We start from the raw sequence: 18,874 nt of genomic DNA on the forward strand, positions 1-18,874 counted from the left end.
AAACCGGAGTCCATTGCTGTGCCGTCAATTTGATAGCCTATTGTTCAATCTGAGAGTCCAATTTGGTGATTCTGATTTGGTTTTTGTGATTGTAACGGGCTGTTAGCCGTTTCCTGAGTAAGGCTGGCTTCGCTTCCCACATGTGTAGGAGCTTCTAATCAATTGTTGACAAGGGTGTATTCAAAGGGAGACTAGTGGTATGGATCGATCTACATCTGCTTGTAAAGCGTTCGCCCATTGCTCTATGTCGGCAATGTCTTCTTCGTTGGTGTTGGAGCGAGAGTTTCTGAATTACGTCCAATTGGTAAGCCTTAGTGGTTTCGTGGCCAGCGGTCTGTGCTTGAAATTTACATGGAGTTCGGCGATTTAATGGTCGCTTCCTAAGTTGTTTTGTAGGTTTTGCCACGTCACCTGAGTGATGCGGTGAGTTAGGGTGAGGTCGGGCAATGTATCCCTTCTGACGCTATTTCCTAGCCGGGTAGAAAGAGTAAAGTCATTGTGGGTGGTGAAACCTTGATTCCGTATGTGCAGCCACAGAGTTCCTCCCTTAGGGGTAGATGCAGAGTGGCCCCACATTTGAAGGGCGGCATTGAAGTCGCCGATTACGACTAGCGGCTGTTTATTGGCGTTAGTTTTGGCTTGAGCAAGCGTGTGCTCAAAGCGGTGTTGTAGAGCATTGGTAGGGCTGTAAACATTCAACACGTGTAGGGTGGGTTGTTTGACGCTTTGAGGTAGAATTTTGATAAAATCGTGGGGGATGTCAGCAATGCTGAATGTATCGCATTTAATCGAAAAGTGCCGTCTTACGAATATGGCAGTTTTCGGCTTGACATTGTGAGAATCTTGAAACGTGTTGGTTCCTGGTAGAGTTGCTTTCTCGTGTGTTTCCTGCAAGGCTATTATGTCCGGGAGCTTGTTAAAATTCTGCAGAAATAGTGTTAGACTGGCGCGCTTGTTGTGGAACCCCCTGTAGTTCCACTGCCACAACACCATACTACGCGCTGGCTTTATTATTATTGTAGCTGTTGTGAAGGATGTGAGCTTGTGACATCGTAGGTCTTCCCCAGCTGTCGATTAGCTCTTGTAATCTTCATAACTGCGCAGGTGCCTCACAAATAAAGGCATCAAGCTTGCTTTGTAGCCGATTTTCAAGGGCAACAAGTTTGTTTTCCAGGGAGGTCATGTGGTCACAGAGGACAGATATGGCATTTTAGACGGTGTTGTCGGTGTCTGTTATTTCGGCGTTCTTCTTTTTGCCGGTGGGGGCTGCATGTATGATGAAGGTGGCCTTGGAGTTGCTGCTTCAGTCGTAGCAGTGGTTGCAACAGTGTTAATTTGTTCTGTCGGAGGGCTTGTGGGTGTGCGTGCAACCATATCCATGTGTTCTCTCGGAGGGCGTATGGGTGTGGGCGCAAGCTTTTGGGGCAGTGGGTTGGAAGTAGCGGTAGGAGTTTCATTTATTTCGATGGGGGCGGGGGCGGCATTGCCTTGAGCTGTTTGATTTCGGCTTTGAGCATTTCGTTCTGTTTAAGCAAGTATTTGATGAGAGAGCTATCAGCATCTTGTGAGGAGCTGCTATTGTGGGAGACTACCCCTGCCCAACTCACCTTTGTGTGGTTGATGGGTGGTCTCTCCTCGTTGCGTGTAGTCAGCGGAAGCCAAGCTTGCTTCGATGATAGGACATGGGCCGCTGTTGCAGTGTTCTTCCGGCCAGAGCTGCTCTGCGGCTTCACTTGTCCTGGATGGTGGCTGGAGGCCTGTATATTGTTCCTGGCCAGAAGTGACAGTTTAGTTTCTGGTGGTGCGGGGGGTGGTTCAGTGGTTTGTAACAAGGTCTGCACTTTTATGAGCCAGTCTCATGTGTTCCGTTGCAGATGATCCAAGTAGAGGTGCAGCTGTGGTCCTCAGGAGGATCTGGCGTGCCGCATTCTAGGTAGAGATATAATGTCACATTAGCGCAGACATCTTGACGATGGCCAAGCTGCCGGCACTTAGCGCACGTCTCCACTTTTTGCCGATATGGTCGGCAGTGGAGGTCTGTGCGGAGGTAATCAATGTAGAAGGGGACCTTTGAGCCTTAAAAAGTGACCAGGGTGGAGTCCGTGGAGCCCATTCTTTGAACAGGTAGGATGTTGATTGTTGGATTGGAGTCTCGAAGGTTATCCAACACGTTCACTTTTACCAGGGAGGCCGGCAGCTTGATGATGCCCTTACACTTATTTTTGGGGTCAGCCACGTGCGTGGAGACCTCGTAGCTCTTGCCCATGATGGTGAGGGTGGCGATCTTCAAGTAGCGATCAGCTCTGTCCATGCAGGGGGTGCTTATGATGATTGTGTTGTTAATCTCGTTGGCCCGGAGTCGATCTAGCGATGTTGCAGCCGCAAAGAGGCCTGTGGACTTGATGACGATGCCACGAAGAGAGACTGGATGTATGTAAGCGCAGTTGACACCACCATGTACACGAAGAAGGATTTTGTATTCAGCGGCAGGGAGTGGAGGAGGATAAGGCAAAATGTGGCTTACTTGCGGTCGAATTTTGAGGGTGCTTGGCGAAGTGGGCGAAGGGCTCTTAGTGTCGGAGTAAACAAATTTCTCACGCCAATCGAGGACCTCTTCCAGAGTCATGTCGATAGAATCGACGACGTCATCTTGGCTCATCTCTGCTGCAGCTGCTACCGCCGACGCACACTGCCGGCTCTGCCTGGCAGGGGCGTAGGGACGTGGATGTTGCGAAGAATCGGCGATGAATTTAAGATGGCAGGTCCGATTTCCGCTGAAGAGGTGTTGTTCGACAGGGGGAGACTTACAGCACTAGTGGTCCAAAAATCACAGGAGTCGAGGCAATAATTTGGACACAACCCACGAAAAAAGACGGAGCCGATGCATCACCAGGAGCCAAAAGTAGCTTCGTCGTCGTGGTCTGTTGTGTCTTTGCTTCTACCCAGGATCTTCACATCATGAAATCTCGGCTTACAATAGCGGGCTTTACAGTGCGCTCAAAGATGCGTAGTGAAGCCCTTCTTAAGGTATTAGCGTGCTCCCTGATTCAATAATTCATGCAGTGGCCAGTTTGTCCTACATTGAAATTGCCGTACTTTCCACAAGACAGGGGGATCTGATAAACCACCCCGGTGGCGAGCCGCACATAAGGCTTGACGCGTTATAGTTGGCAGCCTACCTTAGAGTTGCCAATTCTGAGGGGACACAGTTAGGCCAGCCTTTTGGAAGCCGAGAATGCAGCAGGCACTGCGCGCCTACTCGAATCTTTTTTTTTTTTCAAGTTGTGGCTCATCTTATGCACACACGAAACGAGTCCGCTCACCAGCTCGTGCCTAATTCGCTAGTGTGCCCACTTTTAGCTTCTGTTGCGGGGATTCCGCCACTGATATTAGGACCGAAAGAGAGTAGCCGGCTTTTGAAGAGGTAACTAACTGCGTGTCAAAACTAACCTGCCTATTGTGTTCACAAGACCTCTTGAATGCTGACCCCAGGCAAGGCACAGCGTAGCAATAGCTCTTTTGACAAGCTTTGAGTGCGCGGTGCCGAAAGGCAGGAGTTTTTTTTTTTTTTTTTTGCTAGCGGTCCTTTGGTCCATTGAAAACTTCTTCCTAGAGTTTTACGTGCCAAACCAGTTTTGATTATGAGGCACGCCGTAGTGGAGAGCTCCGGATTAATTTTGACCGCCTAGGGTTCTTTAACATGCTCTACAACGCCAGCATAGGGGCGTTTTTGCATTTTGCCTCCATCGGGTCTTTTGAAAACATGGTCCTTTAAAACGTGAGGCATAAATCTAAGCACTGCGGGTTTCTGACGTGTGCCTGCTTGTCCTCCTTGTAATTGTGCTTTAGCGCTACAATATGTTCTGTAAGCCCTTCTTTTTGTAGGTCACAAAATTGAGCACACGGGGGCGAAGTTTAGGGATTGCGCCCTTCCTTTCAACGGAGGCGCGCATCGCGCGAGAGAGTCAACGTCGCATGCACAGGTGGCTCTACGCAAGACGCATTGCTTGCAACGTCACCGACCATGGCACGTGACTTCGTTTAATCATCCAATGTGGAAGGCGCAATGTCCCCATTGGATATGCGCCGGTCAGCAAAACAGGAAGAGGGAAAAAAAGGGAGGAGGCAGCTAGGGCTCCGCCCGTGAACCCCTTGCGGTCCCTCGGCTCTAGTAAGGAGGAGGAGGAGGAGGAGTGGTTGTTGCTGCTGCTGCTGCTGCTGCTGCTGCTGCTGCTGCTGCTGCTGCTGCTGCTGCTCTGCTGCTGCTGCTGCTGCTGCTGCTGCTGCTGCTGCTGCTGCTGCTGCTGCTGCTGCTGCTGCTGCTGCTGCTGCTGCTGCTGCTGCTGCTGCTGCTGCTGCTGCTGCTGCTGCTGCTGCTGCTGCTGCTGCTGCCTGCTGCTGCTGCTGCTGCTGCTGCTGCTGCTGCTGCTGCTGCTGCTGCTGCCTGCTGCTGCTGCTGCTGCTGCTGCTGCTGCTGCTGCTGCTGCCTCCTGCTGCTGCTGCTGCTGCTGCTGCTGCTGCCTGCCTGCTGCTGCTGCTGCTGCTGCTGCTGCTGCTGCTGCTGCTGCTGCTGCTGCTGCTGCTGCTGCTGCTGCTGCTGCTGCTGCTGCTGCTGCTGCTGCTGCTGCTGCTGCTGCTGCTGCTGCTGCTGCTGCTGCTGCTGCTGCTGCCTGCTGCTGCTGCTGCTGCTGCTGCTGCTGCTGCTGCTGCTGCTGCTGCTGCTGCTGCTGCTGCTGCTGCTGCTGCTGCTGCTCTGCTGCTGCTGCTGCTGCTGCTGCTGCTGCTGCTGCTGCTGCTGCTGCTGCTGCTGCTGCTGCTGCTGCTGCTGCTGCTGCTGCTGCTGCTGCTGCTGCTGCTGCTGCTGCTGCTGCTGCTGCTGCTGCTGCTGCTGCTGCTGCTGCTGCTGCTGCTGCTGCTGCTGCTGCTGCTGCTGCTGCTGCTGCTGCTGCTGCTGCTGCTGCTGCTGCTGCTGCTGCTGCTGCTGCTGCTGCTGCTGCTGCTGCTGCTGCTGCTGCTGCTGCTGCTGCTGCTGCTGCGCTGCTGCTGCTGCTGCTGCTCTGCTGCTGCTGCTGCTGCTGCTGCTGCTGCTGCTGCTGCTGCTGCTGCTGCTGCTGCTGCTGCTGCTGCTGCTGCTGCTGCTGCTGCTGCTGCTGCTGCTGCTGCTGCTGCTGCTGCTGCTGCTTGCTGCTGCTGCTGCTGCTGCTGCTGCTGCTGCTGCTGCTGCTGCTGCTGCTGCTGCTGCTGCTGCTGCTGCTGCTGCTGCTGCTGCTGCTGCTGCTGCTGCTGCTGCTGTTTTGTTGTTGTTGTTGCTGCTGCTGCTGTTGTTGTTAGAGCACTGCACGGGCTCGGGCTTATCTGACAGCCCCGGCCCGGCCCGGACGTGGTAGGGCTGTTTTTTCACGTGCTCGGGCCGGGCTCGGGCATGGCATGTGCATTTTGACCTGGGCCAAGGTCAGGCTCGGGTTTTTTGACGCGGGCGCAGGCCGGGCTCGGACTTTCTGGTGGTGTGCATGTAACGTGCAGCGAGTTATCATCACGCGTCTCGACTCTGAAAAACCTGTTGCCCCGACGCAGCTTGAAGCTAGCAGTGCTACTCCTGTGTACTTCCCTTTATTACTTCCGTCGTATTTTGCGCTGTTTGAACTGAATGTAAAAGTCCAGAAAGAGCGAAGTCGCCTCAAACCAAAGGATGCCATTATATTCCTTACCTAAATGAATGTAATTAATGCTTTCAGCGTGGTGTAAGCGCGTTTGCGATTTGCTGATTCTTCAAATGCGAATTGGTAAAACGATGACTGATAAGATAAGATAATTCGTCACGCGGCTGAAATATGGCACTGCGTCCATCCATGATTGCACGCATCTTCTCAACCAGCCGCCTAGAAGCAGCCCATTACGCTGCACCATGGAAGAACGAGAAGCTTTCTTTCTCCATTTATTCCATCCATGCGCTGCGCTCACAACCGGTCGTGGCTGCGCTTCGGATAGAGCGTACTAGAATACGGAGGAGTGGGACGAGCGGCTGTGGCGGCGCATGCTTTGCAGTGAGGCGCCCGACGTGGAAAATTACTGTGGCGGCACTGTGCTAGAAGTGAATTGGGCTGCATCAAGGTCGCGCCGTTGGAAGCTGCTGGCGATACTACTCGGAAGCGTCATTGATACTGCTTCGCGCGCTGGTATTTGCGTTCAGACGACTCAAATGGTGTTCATAATTGCATATGGCATGTATTTATGCCTTAAGAATAAATTCCTTTCATTCTCTTCTTTATTTTATTTTTTTAACCCCGCTCGGTGATCTTTTTCGGTCTCGCGCTTGGTTCAGACCGGTTTCGAGCCGGGCTCGGGCCGGACTCGGGCCTAAGGTAAAAGGGTTGCGGGCCGCACCGGGCGGGTAACATGGATTGTTTCCGGTCCCGGGCCGGGCCCACGTCTCCCCATAAAGCTTTTCGCCGGGCTCGGGCGGGCAGGCCAACGTAAACATGGGCCCGGAGTGGGCCCGGGCTGAAAAAATCGGCCCGTGCAGTGCTCTAGTAGTAGTAGTAGTAGTAGTAGTAGTAGTAGTAGTAGTAGTAGTAGTAGTAGTAGTAGTAGTAGTAGTAGTAGTAGTAGTAGTAGTAGTAGTGTTACAAAACAGTTCGAAAAAAGAACGAGAGGTAAAGCTGGTCGAGCTTCTTCGTTCACCGATGGGTAGGCTCCTTAGCCGACCAGCTCTGCAGCAGCAACTGCGTACTGTGCCCGCACTACTAGCCGGAGCTGGTAGTTTGGATCTGAGCCGGTCAGCGCTGCTTCCCACTGGTCAGGGGTGGGGGTGTTGAGAATAGGCGAAAAGTTGGGTGTATGTGCGCAAGCCCAAACTGTGTGATACAAGCTTGCAGACGCTAGTCGAATCAAACAGAGTCAGTGTCTTTTTACAGTGACGCTCGCCTCCTGGCGGGATGGTGATAAGAGGAAGTTTAGTTTCTCCTAGCTACTCCAATAGTAAACATAAGTGAAAAAAAATTGTTCAGTCTATAACTAAAATTTCCCTCCCCCATCGAAATGCGGCCGCTGTGGTCGGGGTTTTATCCTGTGACTTCGTGCTTAGCAGCGCCAATACCGTAGCAACTAAGCAACTTTCTCGGGAACAGCTCGCATTCTTGTGGTAACTGAGTAAAGATGTGGAAGAATAACGGAAATCTGCCAATTTTCTAGTCATCTCAAAAGCGTGTAGACTATGGCATTTTTATTATTGTTCTTAGTTACTGCACATGACGCACAAAGTGTTTTATTCGCAAGCAAGTTCAAATTTACGCAGCATTTACCATAGGGGGCAAAAAGTGTCCGACTGCATAGATGAACGCAAGAAAGGTCCATGATGAACGATCAGAAGGCGCAGTCTGTTTCCCTAAGTGCAAGGATCTACGTGATCAGAGTTAACCAAAGCGTGTTAAAAAGCTGGACGCCCTATCTGCCATCTAAAGCTGTTGTGCCTTTTCTTAAGTTTATGTGTAATAAATTTGTCCTCGAGGGCGTGCATAATTTCGAAATCACCCAAGAACCTCGATGTGTAAAAGAGAAATCAAACCTCTCTGAGTTCTAGAACAAAATGGTGCATCAGATGACGCAGATGTAACGACGACAATATATCTCGTCACTTTCTGTCCGCACTGCGCTTACACCTCCATCCAATTCACCAGCTCTAAAGACGTTTCCAACATTAGTTCCCTCCCCCCATCTGAACCTTGTAAAATTATTACGGGTACCAGGACACTGCGGATTACATTTCAATGAAATGGCCGATTGATTAGCGTGAGCATCCCTGAATGGACCGATAATATCGGTCCTTCCAATGCTGGCACAAATAACAGCGATCAGATATCAGAAATTTGCAATTCGTAGAGATATCATTGAAACAATAAAATCATGGAATGAATTTCAGCACCTAAAATTTCCGTGGAAAATTCATTGGTGTCCGTCAAGACAATCGGAAATAATAATAAAAAAATTACGCTGCCGTGTCCCACCTATAAACCTATATTTACGCAGGGCTGGTCTGGCGATATCGCCGCTGTGTCAATTCTGTCTAGAAATAAAAACTGTAGAACACTATCTTTTAATAGACCGTCGGTATAAATTACAAAGAAAAAGACGGCTTGAAATTCCGGTTGCCAAAGTAGGCTTAAATTTAACATCAGAAACAGTAGTGACTTTCGGTGCCTCGGTATTTGGCTTTAGCCACAGGGACGTATTTGATGCCGTTTGTAGTTTCATTCAGCCAACAAAACAAATAAAATTTTAAATCCCTACTTTTCCAATTATCTGAGAGATATTTCAGTTTTTAATGCATGGCATTAACGTCATAAATTGTGCAGTTTAGGTAAATTGATCTGTCTGTTCTGATTAATCAATTGCCGAGTAAATGTGGTTTCATAAACCGTATCTAAAAGTTCAGGTGCCCAATTCTTGACCAATACCCCGGAGTGGATACGAGCCATGTGTTGAGGATATCGTCATCATCATCCGTGCCACGCGCAGCCGCTAGCTTCTGCCAGCCAGCTCAGAACCGGCCGACAGTTCGCCGTTTCCTTCGGTGTGAATGGCATATGCTCTGGAGCCCAGCACCACCATGGGTGAGCCCCACGGAGACAGTAGTAAAGAACTCCCAGCGATACTCGCGGCTGAGCGTCCGTTGCAGTCACCGCTGGCCATGCAGGGCGAGCTGTTCGACCGGAGGCGCGTTAAGGTTCCCGCTTTGCCAAGGCGCCAAGCTGCTGAGCGAGAATACGCACGGCAGATGGACAGTGCGTCGCTTCAAGACAACAAGGACGCTACGGGGCCCTCCTGGTCTGACGACTCGCTCGAGGAAGCTTGGCTGCGGCAAACCATGATGAATTCGGATGAAGACATTGTCGCATCCGACCTGCTGTTAGAGATGACAACCCTGAAAGCGCGCCTACTGCGGGCTGTAGTCCGCTGCATCTCTATTGAGGACAAGTGTAGCAAGATCGAAGATTCCATAAGCTTTGCTCATACCCGGCGTATTCTTGAACGCAGCTACAACCTGCCGCGTCTACGACCGCTTGACAACCACCAGCCAGCGGACGGCACCAGGAATACCACGGAGCGCGCGCTCGATGGCGTTGTGCACGGTACCTCGTCTGCCAACACGGCAACCGGTACTCCGCCAGTAAGTGATGAAGGCTCATCGATCAACATGACAGGAGGCGGTGTGACGGGCGGGGAAAGCAGTAGCACTCTGCACGTCCCGAGGCGCCTGGTCTCTACTATGACTGCCAGCGGTCCCTCCACTGCAACACATGGAACTATTCCTCCGGGAAGGCGCACCTTCATGCCCTCGACAATCGCACTATCACCGGAAACGACACGGACAAGTGGTGAGCGCGAGGAAGAGACGGCCCGCGATCTCACCAACTGAGTTATGCGACATCACAGCCGGAAGCACGCTTCTCATGACATTAGCTCTGCCAGTGACATGGGCTAAGTGATCGTCTTCATATGCTGGCTGAAATAAAGAAACAAGAGTGTGAACAGCCGTAAAGACAGCTACCTGGCATTCTCGCAATCTTTTCTAATCTCTCACAACTTAAGCGCAGTCGGTACATCAAAAGGGGAGCATTACGGACTAAAGTACGGCAACTCACTACGGCATGCGGCCGCATTCTATAAGTTGTGGACTTGAAGATGAAGAGTGTGATATTTCGTGGGGAAAAGGTCAGGTATGGTCAAAGAGCGCCAGGTTAGTGTTAATTTCTTGGCAATGGAGCAATGAATTAGGAGAGGTAGATGTGACGTGGCTGTAATGGAGGCTAAAGTCAATCGCTGTAAACTGCGTAAAGGTTTCTAGGCACCCATACTGCAACTCTAATAGGCAACCAGTTGCCTTTCCTAAGCATTACTTGTCCTTCCTCACTCCATTTCTTCTTCTGAATGTCAACAAAAATATCGGCTACCCGGCACACCGCTGTCTCCCTGTCTCTTAAGCACGTTCCTACAGCAAAGTTCTCCGCCTTTCCTCTCACTAAACAATATCTCCTTCTCAAGTGTCTTAAGGTTACGCCTTACATTTTTCGCTCCATCGCTCGCTACACGGTGCTCAACTATTTCAAAAGCTTCTTTAGCTCAAAGTTTCTGCCCTATATGCTAGTACCAGTAGAATGCAATGGTTTCACAGACGTAGTTACCGGTCAGCGGTTGTACACACTTCTTTTCAAAGATATTGGAAGGCTGCAAGTCAAGACTTGTGAATTGCTAATGTGCTGCAACCCAGTTTAAAGCGAAACCTTCTTTGCTTCATACTTCGACTTCTCCACTGCTGCTGCTGTTGCTGTGCTGCATGCCCCGTCGGGCATGGTTCAGAGCGTGCATATACACGGAAGGAGCGTGGCAGACAGGAAAGACGACGAGACACACTCGTTTGAACATTTCCATCGCGTGGCATTTGTACAATGCCCTCTGGAGCTCTCTGGGCGTTGTCACTTAAGCCTCTTGACAGCTGTAATGACCCGTGACCCACCCCAATAGCACTGCAGAAACTGCAGCGCTTACTTTTCTACTAACGTGCAAGAGCTGAGGAGAGGTAGATGGAATGGCGTAGAGGGTCAGGGAGAAGAGGCAGAGAATCGGTATAACCGGCGCAGTCGCGAAACGAGTTATTAACAGTACTTAAAGCCGATAGGTGGCCTAGTTGCTGGGCTAGTTGCGAGCTGGCCACTTGCCGCTCGCACTTCCCTTTAACGGGGAATGGGCGGGACACGGAAAAGGCGACGTGCGAAGATAAGGAAACTCTACTACTATAGACACGACCGTCGTTGCGGGAAAACTGAACGTACGGTACTATACGTTTATGCAATCTCCGAAAAATGCACACCATGGTAATTTGCCAAGCGGACAACCGACGCCGGGCGTGCAGACGCAAAGCCGCATTTAATCAGCGTAGGGTCTAGCCGACACTGCACAAGCGGTCGCACGTCAAATCAACATTTCTGTCTCCGTCGCGGTAGCTATGCGGCTCGACGTCGTGGCAAATACACAAACGGTCGTGCGCTTGAATTTATGTGCCCGTTAAAGAACACCAGGGTATCAAAATTAATCCGGAATCCGCCACTACGGTGTGCTACAATCCGATTGTTGTTTCGGAGACGCGATCTGCCATGTGAGGCAATGACAGTGCCCAACCCTCTCATACGTTATAAAGAATGGCACACAGCGATGCCTCAAGCCGACACGTCTCCCGCTGTGTTACGCGTACTACGCAGACAAAGAGCATTGGTGCCCGCAAGGTAACATTGACCATCAACTCACTGCTGTCGCACTCCACTAAACGCTGAATATATTATTCATTCGCAGTGAAGATCACCGCTAATTATCGCCAGTGAAAGCAAACAGCACTGAAAGTTTCGCTGAATGGTTCCGATAGTGCATGGTATCAGCATAAATTTCATCCTGCAAAGCTTCTTCTTGTGAAGTCGGTTATCTGTGGCTAATTCCCCTAAATAAGCGTGCCACTTCACATATTCTATAGGTTCACCGCCGTTCACGAATGTAGTTCTCTTGCCCCGATATTGAGCATTACCTTGGTATGCTGCCCATCAACGCGACAGCGTTAAGGGCCCGGTGTCGCAGAAAATCGGGTGTTGACGTCGGTGTCGCTATCGGAATGGATGTCGGCGTCCGTGGCGGATAAAATCATCCCCGACAAGTCCGACCGCGCAGGCCCTGCGGGTGGTGCAAGGTATTAGGGAACAAAAATTCACAGTGAAATCCGTCAGAAAACTGGCAAAGTATGACTTAGCCACAACCTAAAGACAAGGTGGCGTCGGACTGTTATTTGAATGTTCGAGCAAACATAATTCTGTTACGAGGAAACTCAAACACAAACCCTATTTGCCAGCATTTATACCAACCCAAAAGCGGCGTGCTCGGGTAGGCTACTTGCGGAAATGTTATTCAGATGGCGCTCGCATCCTCGGTAGGTCAAGTGGGGACTTGGGGTGCTGTGCAGGATGCGCCAGGTTTCTCGTTCGCATAAGTTTTACCCGAGATTGCTCGATGGCACTCAGTGAACAGAAATATCAAGGAAAGCGCAAGAACAATGGACAAAATAAATGTCGAGATAAAGCCCCGTATGACAACATGAGCGCACCCTGCGCGGCATTTCAAGCATAGACTGCGCAACGAAACGCGCCAGCGCCGCGTATTGTTATCGACGTATTATCGCAATTTAGCAACACCGCCACTGTCCCGGTGTCTATCTGCACACTTGCCGTGAGCCGCTTGTCACGCCTTTTTCGGGCGCGTCAAGGGCGTGCCTCCTCTTTCGAGCATTGTCTTTCTATCCTCCGTCGAATGGAACAAGGCACATGCGGCGCATTCTTACACCTACACTTTCCTTCAATCGAATACTTTAAAATACACCAAATAACATAACAAACAATTTATTTCCTAAAGTATCGGTTTTTCGTTTTGAATGCTATAAATTTCTGATGACAAACGGAGATCGAGCGAATTATTACATTTTGCGACTTTTTGACGCGAGTGGCTACAGTGAGGCGAGAGCTTGCAAGCGGGTACATTCTAGAGGGTCACACGCACGAGGGAGTTCATACGGTGAGCAGTCGCGAGGGGCGCTGCAGTGCTGTTCTCGATTCGCGAAAGAAAAATAATAATGAGAGGTACACAAAAATGCTAGATAAAGAACCTTTATAGTATACCTGATTACCTGATTATACCTGATCACCTGTTATTTTTTGTACTACTGATGAAATTAAATTCAACTTCAACTTCAAAATCAAGCAGGCTAGGTGACTATTTGTCGCCGCCCCGTTTCAAAGAGGATGCCAATAATTCATCATCCTCATCGATTAAGTCAGTCCTGACAATCATCTGACCATTCCCTGTCTATTAGGGGAAGGGCAACGCATCGCCGAGGCATGCCTGTTCACCGCCGGCGCTTGACTGAGGCTATTAAGGCCTCCGCTTTACCAACGAAAAACGAGACTCGAGTCATAGAGAGGGGAGCAACCGCCGTCGCTGCAAAATGGCTGTACGGTACCAGTTTATTTCTGTGCGCGAAGCCTCCGTGATTCATTGTGAAGAAAAGCATGCTGCCCAGCGTCACAGTTAATTGATTTTCATCGCTTGCCGAATGAAGGTGCCTCTGTGCGCATATACGCAGTATTTTAAGTCTGTTGTGCACTCCAAGGTGCTTCATATCAGTCATCTCAAATGACAACTGCGATACGTTGTTGTTGGAAAACACTACGCACTCCTTGGCATCGTCGTTCACGACGGCGCATCGACACCTTGCAAGTAGCTACAGTCACGTGCCGATAATTATTTGCTGTGCGCTACATCGCCACAATGCAGGGAACAAAACCATGTTGTGGGGCCATCACAGCCCGAGAAGATATATGTACTAGCCAGCGATAGTCGGCGCCCAGTACATCGCCGATGACAGTGCATGCGTTGTGCGTGTTTTATCTCGGCGGTCAAGATTGTTGATGCCTCTCTGCTCAGCACCGCGTCGCTGTTGCCGAACAATAAGTTGGGCGTGGCCCAACCGTGGTGGGTGCGCGTACAAGAGTTACATGCCTCGCGCTGGGCATGACCTATGGTTTTGATTGACAGACGAACTCGTGCCAAAGTCGTACATCGCGAAGCCCCCCTCGAGTTGAACTCGGGAACATGGTGGCGGCAGCAGTAGCCTGTGTCATCGCATCCAGCGGCAGCAAGCGTCAATATGACCGTCTGGACCCGTTCACCTATATGGCCGACGTAGAGTTTCAGCGTCATTTTTGCCTGTCCAAAACTTCAGTGCGCTGACTGTGTAGCAAGTTAGGCGAAGGCTCTCGTGTGCGGAGACAGCGTGGCGGGCAAATTATGCTTTCCGAGCACACACTGGGTGTGACTAGGATGCGGAGGAAAAGTTCATGCGATCGCTTCGGCTCTCTCCGGCTTCATGCGCTGTGCGTCCACCGTGTCCCAGCGCCAGGCTAGGTACGCTGGCGTCATCGGAGTACTGGGGCACCTGCAAGCACCTAGGGTTCCAAACCAACCAACCAACCTGTGGTTAGTTGGTCCCATTGTAGTGGTGACATTGTACAGCAAGACTCAGAATGGATGCCAGGCTGCCTTCCGGTGCCACAGGTGCCGAAAGCAGTTTTAGGGGCGTAGCTCCTCTTAGTCTAACCTTGTCACGTCTCCGTTGTCCGGCGTATCTCCCTGCAGTAAACGGCAGTATCTCCCGTATAATGCAATTGATGGTGCTGTGTCATAGTAGTACATACAAACTGCAGTTCAGGGACGATATTCTAGATGGCGCTGTACACAATCTGTGTCGTCATCACCATTTCTCGTCTCATTTCCTAGATGGCGTTGGTCAAATAGAATTGTGTGCAATATGGCGCTTGTATGAATCGACACTAGACAGCGCTGGAAGTGCCGCGGCTCTCCGATTGGCTGCTGCGCGGGCTACGCGGGGATGCGCGGGAAGCGAGCGCCTCTCTCATTTCTTGGATCGTCGCCATACGTGTCGGATCGTTCGTGGAGCATGGACGTTGCGCAGCGGCGGGCGCGGATGGCCGCGGCGGCTCGTGCTCGTCGGCAGGATCCCGCGGTGCGAGCTCGAGAAGCTGCCGCCAAGCGAGCGCGGCGCCTGGCAGATCCCGAGACGGTGCGCGCCAATGACGCCGCGTCGAAACGTCCACTGCGATCAGCGGACCCCGGAATGCGAGAGCGGGAAGCGGCGGCTCAGCGAACGCGGCGCCTGGCGGATCCCGAGACGGTGCGCTCCAATGACGCCGCAGCGAAACGTGCACTGCGAGCAGCGGACCCCGAAAGGCGAGAGCGGGAAGCGGCGGCTAAGCGAGCGCGGCGCCGGGCAGACCCGGATGGTGCTCGTGCGCGGGAAGTGGTGACCATGCGGCGGCAGCGGTCTCACGTTCAAGGAGCCGACGCGCGGTGCAAAGACTTTGACGCCAAATACACAAACTGACCGTTCGTGCTCGTGGGTGACTTTAATGTCGACATATCGGACCGCTCCACCAACGATTGGGTCGTTCAGCAGATGGCCATCAGATACTCACTCAGGTGCATCTCCCTAGACCACCTTGCACCTACTACCTTGCGGGGGTCGTGCATAGACATCGTGTTTGCTAATATTCCCCTTAAACCGGTACTCGAACCCCTAGCTGTGCACTTCTCCGACAAGTGCGTAATATATAAAGGTAACTTGAAATCTCAATAAAAGTTTTCTTCACCGTACCTCACGTGTTTGCATGATGATTTTATCGGGCGAACTTCTCGGAGGATTAACGGTATCACCCATAACCTCCGGAGCTTCGCTCCCCTCACCATCATTCACCTCGTGGATATGCTGTGATTTTTTTTGCAGTTACACGGTACCGCTGCACTGTGCGGGCAGAGAGGCTAAAGAAGTTACTTCACTAACACGGACCGCCTCGACCGTCCGAACGTCCGCCTGATGAAGGGCGACAACGTTCCAACGAGCCGCCAAAATTACGGCGATGTTAAAAGATCGTGCACCATGGGTCTTCGGCATGGTCTGCGCTACCACAGGAGTGCTGCGACTTTTCAAGGTCGGCCGACGAGACGCAGCCATTATTGCAGCCAATGTTAACCGGGGGCTATTATTCGCAGTGACGAATAGGCCGCAACGAACTGTATTCCAAATTTAGTTGATGCTAACGAGGCGAGCCACAATCTGCACTGGGAGACAGTCAACCGCAGTGTGAAGTTTGTGGGCCCCATAAGGGGCATTCAAACGCAAAAAAAAGTAATTTCTTGTCAAAAAGTGAATCGCCACCTCGTCAGCGGTCGTTACAAGGTAACTGCACCGCTGCTCGAGTCCTTCCTGGCATAGATGTGATGGTAGTCAACTAACAGCCACGTACGCTGCAAGGACCCTTTCTTAAGCCACGGATCGCTCGGGCTACCCAGTACAAAGACTCTTTACTGCGGTTGTTAGAAGCCATCGCTCGGCGCTAGCCAGTATGAAGGTGCATCACAAAGTAAAAGAAAATTAAGCGTTCTTTTCTGACCCTTGTATGAGTGCTTTCCGGCATTCGTGAGTGCTTACACGGTGAGTGCGTGTAACACGGCGCATCCTGCATAGCACCCTTGGCCTTCCCTATGCGTTTTGGACGCCCGCGCGCATCGGGGCAATAGCAAACAATTAACAAAATAATAAATTAGGCTACTAGGGCTTTCACATTTTCATATAAGACGACCTATATTGCCCCTGGAAAAACGTCTACCCAGCAATGTTTTCTGTTTAAAAGTGAAGCCGACTATAGGGGATTGGTGTAAGCTTGTTCTTTGTAAGCTGGCTTTCCCAGGTTCTCTGTAGCAGTGAAGCCTACTGAAAGAAAAATGCGATGCGAACGGGTCCCGATAATACTCTCGCGGTCCACTCTTAAAGGGGAAGCTTAAGTGTCCTGCAATGTTTAGTCTTCAAAATTACTGCTGTTGCCTAATGTCCTCAATCTTTTATTAGAAGTCTACTTCATCATTGCCTGAACCGGACAAGGCCTCCTGCAAACAGAAAGTTCCTGAGGTGTTCCTTGTTGTTCCGCACTCCTGATCCTTTTCATTGCAACAACTTCAATTCTTCTATGGATGCAGTGAATAGCATGCAATATGTTGTGTCCCCTTGTCTGACCCCTTCCATATTCTCAGTTTTGCCGCTTTTGCTTTGAATGAAGAGTTAAGGTAGCCGTGGAGTCTGTATAGATTTTTTCTATTATATTTACGTACGCTTCTTGCACTACGTCACTACGCAATGCCTCCATGCACGGTATTCTCGGGCGATCACCTACGGCGATACTATGACTTTCCTTGACATAGTACAATGCGCGCTGTACGATTCACGTGGTTTTGCCCAACCAGCCGATTAGCGCGCACTAAAAGTGATACCTGCCACAGTGATCTTCCGAGAATACATCTCCATGACCGTTGGTAGCTAATGAATCAAACACCTTTCGTGATATATGAAGGCCATGTAAAGAAGTTTTGTACTCAATTTCTCAATTACCTGACTCCTAACGTGGATGGGATAGGCCGACCACCAGCGCTTGTAAGTCAAGCATCGCGATTGGCCGGCAGCTTCTCTTGCGAACAGCTCTAGCGTAACTACTTTATTGGAATACGGGCCCTTCGTATCAAGGAAATAACTGAACTCCGCGGCTCTCCTGCACTTTGGAGAAGAGTAAAAAAGACATTGCAAGTGAAGTAATGACGGGATGGTTGAAAACACTACGAGGCATTGTGGGAAGGAGGTAACACAAGTTGCTTCATTTATTGTATGTTATCTCGGGTGTTTTGCGAAGTCTTGATTTGCAGCTTGAGTGCTTGAGTTGTAGCTGAAAAGGTTGGGGGATCTAGCACTTGCTCATTCTTAGAGCTGGCGCAGTTCCTCCATGTTCAGTAAGTGGTACCAGGTGGCACGGTTGTTACGCATGTTGACAACTTCGGCCATATATCTGTTCCGTATTATCTACATCAAGTCTTTCGTGAGGCACCTTCGTCGGCTGCATCGACCACCTTGCGAGCACGTGGTGTCCCGGTAATTCGAGTGGAGGCACCATAGCTGAACAGGTCGATGCGAAGCTCGCGCTTGCGTTGCTTGGGGTCATGATGCGGCCAGAGGGCATCGAGCTAGCCGTAGCTCTCGAGCAAAGCCGACCTCTTTTCGCACTGCTGGGACGCAGTTCGGATCCCATGATGTCTGTATTCTGGGCAACTTGCGACACCTGACGACCCCTTTTCACTCCACCGGAGCGTCCAGAAGTGGCTACAAGGCTGTAGTTGAACATGGATGCACAAGCAATGCTAGCCACGTTGTCTGACGTGTCAAAGTCTACAAAGGAGTCGTCCTCGTCGGCTAGAGCATGTACGGGAATGGCTGATTATGCGAGCCAAAACTCGTCGAGCTGGTTGTCGACGACGCCGCAAACGTGCCAGGTACCTGGAGGTGATGATTGCATTCCAAACCCTCCGCTGACCATGGAAGTCGGGCTCTCATATATTCTATCCAGTCGCTTTGGATCGCGATGTGCTCCTAAAGGGCGTCCATCGCCGACCTGCGAGGAAGCCACATCGGCTGCGGCTGAAACGGCGACGCATCCACCAGCGTCCAGTCGGACGGTCCGGCGTGATGTCGAAGCCGCTTATGCCTCGGGTCGTTACTGCTGACCTGAGAGCCGGTGGAGCGCGCAGACCACGAGGCACGGGCGACGATGCGCTTGGTGTATGCCAAGCGCCCTAGCGGCATAAGTCTTAAGCTATCTAATCAAAGGAAGAAGGCAACAAAATGCGAACCGCGCCGGTGACCATCGTCCATGGGACAGCACCAAACATTGCTTGGCGAGCTACAAGGAAATTACCAGGGCCCTCTGCCTGGCCCGCCTAACCATCCCTCCGGCCAGCGACAAGCTGGACAGGGCGCAGACGGTGGCCTTCAGACAACTGCAGACGCTAACGTACCCTAACCCGGCACAATACCACAGACTCTACCTCGGTACATACCCGACAAATGTATTGAAGGTCTGCCACACGGAGATAGCCACTACAACTTACATGCTCTGGGACCGTAAAGAAAAGCCGCACACTGCTAAATCCAGAACCCTTCCTCCACGGGGGACCGCTGCCTAGCGCAGCCCCAGCCCTAGCGGTCATCTCTGGGCCGTCCAGGAGGCCCGCGAGGTGGCGGCAAGGCAACACCTCGAAGTGCCCACGTGGGAGAACCTAAGGCCCCATCGGCAAAAGCTCTGTAGAATTATCAATAAAATTGATACCATGTAGAACAATAGCAATTTGCCGACATGTAGAGGGTACGCAGCGTTGCAGAGGTACTATA

General features: G+C 51.3%; 1 pseudogene; it reads right to left on the bottom strand.

Annotated features, from left to right (window-relative positions):
* Positions 1 to 2,077: 2,077 nt before the first annotated feature.
* Positions 2,078 to 5,326, bottom strand: LOC119448604 (zinc finger protein 853-like; annotated as a pseudogene).
* Between the last annotated feature and the right edge of the window lie 13,548 nt (positions 5,327 to 18,874).

Source organism: Dermacentor silvarum, chromosome 1, assembly GCF_013339745.2.
Source record: "Dermacentor silvarum isolate Dsil-2018 chromosome 1, BIME_Dsil_1.4, whole genome shotgun sequence".
NCBI lineage: Eukaryota > Metazoa > Arthropoda > Arachnida > Ixodida > Ixodidae > Dermacentor > Dermacentor silvarum.